We start from the raw sequence: 9,479 nt of genomic DNA on the forward strand, positions 1-9,479 counted from the left end.
AAATTGCTTATGCTTTTGATTTTTCATTCAAACAATAATCTTTCAAAATTTGGAACTAGATTAGGGTTCAATTAATTTATATTTAAAATTGCTTTCAAGAACACAATTCCTTGTGAGATCGACCTCGCATTAGCAATCCATTGACTACAATTGATTCGTGCACTTGCAAGTAATTATAATTTGCACAACAATGTGCTCTAATGCTTAGTTCTTTGTTGATAGCAGTCATGAGGTACAAGCTCAATCAGGTAATATCTTTCTTATTTTTACACCTTGTACTTGTTATCAACTTAATTTTCATCCTTTTGAGGTAAGAATGAACACATTGAGGACAATGTTTGATTTAGGTTGGGGGGGACATAGTTGTGTTATGCTTAGATTTTTCTGTCAAAAAAACAAAATGTTTCCTTCTTTAGCATGAATTTTATGTTTTAAGTTCATTATGCTACTTCTGTTAAAGAATTTCACTGCCTTCATGCTCAATTTATTGCACATGCACGTAGCCACATAAACATGACTCGTTGTTAAGGATAGACGTGACTTAGAATATCTTGAGGATAACAAATGCAAAGATTTGTAACCCTTGTGAGTTTTGGGCCAATCATTCTTTGTAGAGGGTAAGTTTTCATGAGATCATATTTCAATTGAAAGCGCATAAATAAATTTGTTGTGTTAGTCGCATTACTCTTCTGTTAGGCCGAATGCAAAAACCATATATTTTACGTTGCACTTGAATCTTTTGAAGTCATGAATATTGAAGAACTATGCAAATCCTTGGGCAGTGAGATTATGCCATTTTTCTTTATTTTGAGCCTCAACTTTCTTTGTATGATACATTGTCACTAGTCACCCCATTGAGCCGTATAATTAGACTTTCTTTCTTAAACCCTTTCTCAAGTGTTTCAAGAATAAATTTTATCAAATTATCTCAGTGTGGTGGATTAGTGATTCAAAAGAAGATGACCAAAAAAAAAAAAGGATTGAAAGAGAAGAAAAAAAAAATGTTGATGTTCAAGGGGGGAAGGTATACTATGGAAAAGAAATGAGTGCTTTATTGAAGGAAAATTGGAGAGAGAAATTGATTGAAAATACAAAAGAAGCTGAAGTTCCAATTATTTTGAAACACTTTTCACTTTTACCATCACCTTTTTGTTATCTATTTCCCTTTTCTTAAACAATTAAACCTACATTACATCCAAATAAAAGTCTTTATTTGATCTTGGGGAGTGTATGGTTCAGACATGTTCATGACAAATCAATGTGAGTGGTGTAAATTATTTTTGGCATCCTTTCATAAGACTACTTGTTCTATCTTGATTAAGCGTTTTTGATTTGATGTATATGTGAGATGTTTGATTTTGCTTACATTATTCTACTCACATATACTTGAGAGTGTTACACCTATTTCAGAGTGATTTCAATTGTTGAGTGTTAACACCGGTAAGGCTTGAATCAAAACATGCTTTCTGATAGAAATTTGATGTCATGTTTATTTGGACACTGAGAGAATGTTTGTGTTGACTAAAATTTTCACTCACATTGATTTTGAAGGCATGTGAAATTTCTTTGGTAGTTATTAATGTTTTGACCTTTAATTCTTGTTGCTTTGAAAAAGAAAATAATAAAATAAAATAAAACTTTCCTTGAGTCTTTGTTCTTATGCTTTGTTTTGAGTCGCTTGCATTGCTAGAAACTAGCAACAAGCTGGTTGGGGTGTGATAATAGCTTAAAAGTGCATATTTTCTCTGTTAAAATAAGCATTATCATATCATAGTATATTTTAATTCATATATTTTAGATTCAATTGTGGAATACTATTCAATTATTGATCTTGAGCAGGAATACTGTATTAATACAAGAAATCATCTTTTGTAGGAATCAATAGAATTTGTAGCAATTGGAAAAGTAAAAGAAAATAAAATAAAAAAATAGAAGAAAGAAGAAAGCTGGCAACAAGGACTTATATATGAGATCGTGTCTCATATATACATATATCTCGTGGGACCTCTAACAAAGAAAAGAAAACCAAGAAGAGAGGAAAGCAAGAAGCCATACGTGGAAATCAAAATAAAAGAAAGGAAGAGTCAAGGTAGGGCCCAATTGTGGAGTGCAACAAAAGAGAATAGTATTGGCGGACTTGCAGCAAACGTAAAGGGGGAGCTGAAGGGAAAGATTGAAGAGCAACAATTAACGACGGATACGTGGACAGAAATAAATGAAAGGGGGAGTTAAAGTGGGACCCAATCGAAGAGTGCATGGGCGGTAGAAACCTAAAGAACAAAAGCTCTTCCCCTTTTCATAAAAGGAAGAGAGACGACCACTAGAGGAGTGCCAGCTGCATAGGGGTGTTAAGTGAGCGAAGTCGTCGTAAATGAGTTTGGGTTCGACTCGTACTCGACTCAATTATTAAATGAGGGTTTCATGAACATAAATACTGGCTCGAATATTAAACGAAGCAAGCTCAACTCGACTCGATTAGGCTCGTGAGCAGCTCGTATAAGGTTCGAATTAGTAGTTTTTCACGTAGTTGTTCATATTAATATTAAAAATTGATGCTCTTCTTTTTTTTTTCTTTTTTCTTTTTTTCTAATAGCATCATTTTATTATAAAAAGATGCATACTATCTCTCTTCAAAACTAAGTGTCTTGTTGTATTGACTCAGACTCCATACACAGCTAGCCAGACTAAGCAAATGCTCATATGCAAGCTGGCATCTTGAGCCATTTAAGATTACTTAAAGTTTAAATTTGTAATAAAAAAAATTAAATAAAATAAAATATAAGATCCAACTCCGGCTCGGCTCGACTTATTATGAGCTCGAGCTCAGGCTCGATTTTTTGGCTCTTCCTTGAACTCGACTCGAGCTTGAGTAAAATTTAAATGAGTCGAGCCAAAACAAGGAAAGCTCTCTCAGGTTCGTCTCGTTTACACCCCTTGAGCCGCAAGAGAATAGGAAAAAAAAAAAGACCTTGTGCGCCGCAAGACGCTGCCGCAAAGAAGAATGAGGAGTTTTCATGCAGAGAATTTATTCTTAATATTCAAGTTCTTTCTTTTTCATGTCTTTTTATTTATACATTGTTAAGTATTTTAAAATTATATGTAACTAAATACTTTATTTAGGGCTCGATTGAAGCCCTAGTCATGTTTTCCTAAGGATTTCGATTTGCCTTGTTACAAAGTATTTTTGTGATGCTTAATTGATTACTTCCAAGTTTTATTTCATTCTTCATATGGCTTATGTGTTATGCTTAATCACCATATACATGTGTTGTATGAAGATTGTCATATAGGCAAATTTAGGTGACCGAGTCTTGTGCCTATACTAAGTGACGAAGGAACCAATTATGGGTTCTTGGAATTAATCAACCTGAAAACCCAGAATAGATACCATGTTCAAAGTTTCGTGTGTTTGTCGAATTCCATCGTTTTATGTTTTCTTGAAGTACAACTTAGTAGATACTATGTTAAATACTTTGAAAATGAAAAGAGTTAGAGTAGACACCCATGCCTAACTTGTTGCTTAAGGAAATCAATAGCTTAAGAAGTAGATATCATGCCCTTAGGTTGATAAACAGTGAGCATCTAAATCTCGTTTGTAGCATTGTGCAAGTCATTTGCTTTGAGGAAAATGATTAATGGTGAATATCAAAGCCTTGACTTATTTTCTCACTATTTCAATTCTAGTTTCAAATCTGTTTTGCTATTTTCTTTCACTAGTGCAATCTTGGTTGGTTATTCAAATATGTTAGTTTTGTTTCATTTAGATAGAAGATTTAATTAATAATATTTAAACACAATTAATTCAATCCTTGTGGGAATGATCTTATATTTGCTAGCTATACTATTTGTTTGATTTTATGCACTTACAAGTTAAAACATACATTTAGAGGCTTATTATTTAGGCTGATATTTGTATAACAAGTTTCCATACATGAATCTTACTTTCTTAAAATAAAAATATCAACTTTAATTTATGTGATTAGAAAAACAACTAAGCATAATTATATACAAAAATTATAGGAATCGACATGCATGAAAACTACGGATTGGAGGTTGGGTTAAGCCTAAGAGCTTTTCCAAGTTTTGAGGAGTAAGACCTCCAATGGCCCTATCTCTGTCTCTCTCCTCCTTTCTCTCTCCAGGGGTTGGGTCACTAAAAGAGGGAGGGTAGAAATGGTAGGTGGGGTTTCACGTTTGTTCTTAAATAAGACTTTTTTTCATGCACAAAATGCTGAAAACCCCTAAAAAAAGAAAGAAAAAAAGAAGAAGAAGCAATTGGAGGTTCGATCAAAGCATTGATCGATCGATGGGTGCCCAATGGTTATAAGATTCCTAAAGTAATAATTTTTAAACACAAGTCATGGAACACTTGGACATGTATACATATGTATGTATATATATTCAGAGAAATTTTTATATTTAAATAGTTTAAAATACTTGAAAAGTCTTGTGGTTGTAAAGTGGTGATTATTTTAAAATAATTGTCACGTGTTTAAGTGAGGTGTTACATACAGTGAACGCGCAAACTACCCCAATCAGCAAGCTACCCTCATTGGTTGGGGTGGCTCGCGGGCCACCTCCATTGATTGGAGTATTGGCCTCCTCGGCTCAAGGGTGGCTGCACACTATGCACCGGCCACCCTCGAAAGGTAGGGGTGGCCGCGTGAGCCACCCCCATCAAATAGGGTGGCTCGTGGGCCAACCTCATTTGTTGGGTTGGCTGTGCAGGCCATATTCTAGAGCTAGGAGGTAGACTCACGGGGCCACCCCAGGCAATGAGGGTGGCCTACGAGACACCACATTTGGTGGGGGTGGCTCGTGTGGCCATCCATAACCTTTGGAGGATGGCTTGCGAACCACCCCAACCAATGGGGGTGGCCTGTGAGATACTACATCTAATGGGGGTGGCTTGCGTGGCCATCTGTCACCTCTAGAGGGTGGCCTGCGAGCTACACCCATTTGTTTAGGGTGGCTGCTCGTGCCACCCAGCAATAAGGGTGGCCGCTCCAGTGCCCCAAGTGACCATGACTATATATATATGGTAGGGGGGAGGAGGCTTTAGGGATGCAAGGTTAATGGTGGTTAAGCATCTTCCAAGGCAAAGGTACTAATGATGTCACTCGAAATCAGTCTTAAAATTAAATTATTTATTTTACTAATAATTTATATTGTGACCCTTTTTCTCATACACATAATACCATCTCAAAAATGGGCATACACTATACTCTAAACCTCCCATCTTTCTGGGCTAGCTCTAGGTCTACCGTTTACCCTAACATAGAATTGGGTTCATTACAAACATTATAATTCATTGAAGACTTTGGTGTTCATTTCTTGCAATTAAATTAGTACGTTAGTATAGAGCAACCGATTATGAGCCACTGAGAGTACGTACGTAGTCAGCCAATATTTGATGAACATATTCTGAACTACCACAACAACATTTGATATCTTAACCATGTTTCTAGATTCTCTCATACGTACACATAATACCATCTCAAAAATGGGCATACACTAATAATTACTCCAAGCCTCCCATCTTTCTGGGCTAGGTCTACCGTTTACCCTAACATAGAATTGGATTCACTACAAACATTATAATTCATTGAAGACTTTAATAGAGCAACCGATTATGAGCCACGGAGGGTACGTTAATCGGAGTACGTAGTCAGCCAATATTTGATGAACATAATCTGAACTACCACAACAACATTTGATATCTTAACCATGATTCTAGATTAGCCCTCACCTATAACCCTCTACTTTAAGCCATTTAATTGTAAGCCTACAACATAGCTTTTCTATATATATATAGAGAGAGAGAGAGAGAGAGAGAGAGAGAGAGTTCCATCCGTTTGGGAATGTCTTTTGGTAATAGGACAGTTGAACAGAATTAGGTGAAGTATAGTTGGCTTTAATATCATGTGCTTAAGCCTGCAGCTAGGGTTTCCTACAAAAATTGCAGACCTAATCTCTCTTTCTCTGATTTGCATGCATGCAACCCTTTCTATTATTATCATTTAAAATGCATGCTTAGAAATCGATCGCATTCCCAGTGAAGGTGGAGCCATGGAAATTACTCAAATAGCTTCAGAAGACATTGATTGGGTGAGCCTCCTTGCTGGTTCCTCCATATTTGGCAACCAAAAGAGCGAGTCCTTCGCAGCTGATGAGAGTAGTGGAGTAGGCAAAAATGGCAGCACTAGACATAAAAGAAAAGTTAGAAGGAGCAAGAAAGTTATTCCCCCAAAGATTGCCTTCCATACAAAGAGCCCTGATGATATTCTAGACGATGGGTACAGGTGGCGGAAGTACGGACAAAAGGCTGTGAAGAACACCATCCACCCCAGGTTCTGCTCATATATATCTTCTATTAAAAACCAACTCAGCCATTTGCAATTTTAATTATCTATCAGTCTCTTTTTCTCTCTCAATTTTTTATTCTTTCTGCACACAATTTTTTTCATCAAAAACATTAATTTCTACAATAAAATAATTTAACATATTCTAGTTTGATTTCATTTATACATAATGCAGTAAGTAATTGTGAAATAGATAAATAACACAAAACAATCAAAAGTACTACAAATACTAAAATTTATACAGTTCCCACACTGTGAGATATGTCCACACGAGGGAGGCAATCACGAAAAATTCATTAACCAATAATAAAGTACAAAATTATGGTGAAAGAAAAAAAAAAATCACTCTCATATAAGACAAAGTAATTTTTTTTTTTCCCTTTTACACAATTCTTTAGTCCTAACACTTATAAAAGAGAGCATGAGAAAATAATAAGAAAATTTTACAATTGATGCCTTAACATCCTTTTTCTTCACCTTATGCCACTAGTCTTTACCGAGTAGAAAGAGCTTTTCTATTTAAAAAATGCTAAACACACTCCTACTCTCATATTCTTAAGTGTATACGTACGTACTCCTGAACATGCCAGTAAAATTATCATTGGATTTAAAATTCAGTAATGATCAATTCAAAATTTAATGGTAATTTTTTACTGCCATATTAAGGAATGTGCATTTAAGAGTATGAGAATGAAATTATGTGTAGTAGTTCTCTTTCCATTTTTCTTATACCAGAAAAACAAAAAAAAAAAAGGTGTGTTTTGTGTCCCTCCCCAGAAAACAACAAATAAAAGGCCAAAAATATATATGTTGCTAAATCAACTACTTTTTCTATCTACTAAAGCGCTCACAACAGCTTTCTTTTACGTTTTCCTAAATAGAGTTAGCCAAACTATTTTTTGTTTTCCTATTCAAATATACCCTATAATAGTTTCTCTTATCTTTCTATATATGATATACCAATTAAATATTATTTTTTTATAAAATTTAAGTTTCCTACTTACTCTCACATTTTCTTTTTTTTTTTTAATTTTTATAAAATCCCAATACAATCAATCTCCAATGAAAGGCAAAGAGATGAGAGAAATATTTTAATTTGAATTAAAATAGAGAATGATAGAATTAATTCTATTTTTAACCATCTCCATAGTAAATGGATGAATCGCCATTGAATTTGTGTAAGGTCCACATGAGTTCACAAATCTAATGGTTGATATATTGAATTTGTAGGATGAGATGGGAAAAAGATATAAAAAATATTGATGTGAATCATTACTCATTAAAATAATGGATAGGGAAGCTCTTGGGTAGCAATGTAGCATATTCAATGTTTAGGGAACATATATATAGGAAACTGTTACAAGTGAATTTTGTATTTGTATTTTTTTGGTTTTTTGAGATTTTTTTCTATTTTTAAGGAAAGGAAGCAGTTATAGAGTAGCTATTGTGAGAGTACTTGAACAACCAAAAAAATTGGGCTTTACTCTCTTGAAAAGTGAGTTCCTCAATGCAAAACTAAAGCCTCAATCTATTAACAATCAAACTTTATATTAAATTTGGATTTTATTGTATCCTAAATTAGAATTTGTTGTAATCCAACAGTTAGTTTTATATTTGAAAATAGAGTAATGCTAGAAATTATATTTTTATACCACAAAATTAATGTGGTAATTCAACTAACCATTAGTTTTGTCCTTATTAAAAAAGTAATGCCACATACAAGGATTCGGATCCCCAATAATTTTTTACTCGAATTGTTTACAATTTGGATAGAAAATGTGATAGAGCCTCTAGAGACTTGCATAGGCATATGGGCCTCATAGAGACTCTCTTACATTTACGGTTCAAATTGCTAGCAATCCGAACAGCAAAATTGTTAAAGATCTTTATCCCTACATATTACACCTCCATTCCACTGAACTGATACGCATGAGTTCAATGAGATAGAAGTGTGATTAGAGTGTAGTATGTAGCATTACTCTTGTTACAAAAAATTCTAACGGTTATTGGAATTGGCATGTCAATATTGTAGGATACTTATGAAATAAAAATTTAATTTCTTGTTTCAAAACCAAGAGCACCTTCTATTTTACTAAATAGTTTATATTTTTCACTTCTCCCAAAAGCAGAAGCTACTACCGCTGCTCAAATCATACATGCAACGTGAAGAAACAAGTCCAACGGCTCTCAAAAGATTCAAGCATCGTGGTGACAACATATGAGGGTACCCACAACCATCCTTGTGAAATGTTCATGGACAGCTTCACCCCACTGCTCAGGCAACTGCAATTCCTCTCCAGAATCTAGAGCCACTCATTTTTTATTTTTTATTTCTTCTGCAAAATCATAATTGTACAGTGCATGCACCTCCATCAATAGTATTGTTAAAATATTAATTTAAATAATTAAATCAACAATTTCTTTCCAATTTAAGCTTTTTGAATTAGGTTATAATTTGATATGTTAGAGCTGAGTTCTTAAATTCGGCCCTTGACTCAATAATGTATCTCCCATTTCAATTAAAAATAGTCTACATTGTTTGCTTTCACATGAATAGTTGTGTTACATTATTAATTTAAATAATTAAATCAACTTTTGAGATAAATGATGATTTATCATATCTATATATATATATATATATATATAAAAGGCAGATGACTGCAACCAGTAGATAGATCCGGAATCCATGATCTCACCCTCCATCTCTTTTCTTTTCTTCTTTCTTTCTTTCTTTCTTTTTTTTTTTTTAATTTTTTTTTTATTCCAATTCAATCATACCATGCTAAGGATAGTTTTGTTTTTTTTTTTTCAACCCATAGGTTGGGTGAATAAAATAAATTTACTAGACACAAAATGGGAAGTCTAGAGTTACAAGGCTTGGGACTAGCCAATACGCACACAAACTAGGGGTAAAAAGGCGGTTACCGTTAGCAGTTATTGGCTAAAACCACTAACTGTAACCGCCTAAGCGGTTAACCGGCGGTTAATAACCCTAATAACCACTATTCGCTTTTTTAAAGAAATTATTAGATTTTTCCTAACCGCCTTCAAAAGCGGTTAGCGAACAGTTAATAATTGCCTCCCTTTTCACCCAACACAAACACAACACTAGACCTT

General features: G+C 34.2%; 1 pseudogene; it reads left to right on the top strand.

Annotated features, from left to right (window-relative positions):
• The first annotated feature begins 6,069 nt into the window (after positions 1-6,069).
• On the top strand, positions 6,070-8,669 carry LOC132176470 (putative WRKY transcription factor 43 pseudogene; annotated as a pseudogene).
• Positions 8,670-9,479: the final 810 nt, after the last annotated feature.

This window comes from Corylus avellana, chromosome 3 (genome assembly GCF_965113065.1).
Source record: "Corylus avellana chromosome 3, dhCorAvel1.hap1.2, whole genome shotgun sequence".
Lineage (NCBI taxonomy): Eukaryota > Viridiplantae > Streptophyta > Magnoliopsida > Fagales > Betulaceae > Corylus > Corylus avellana.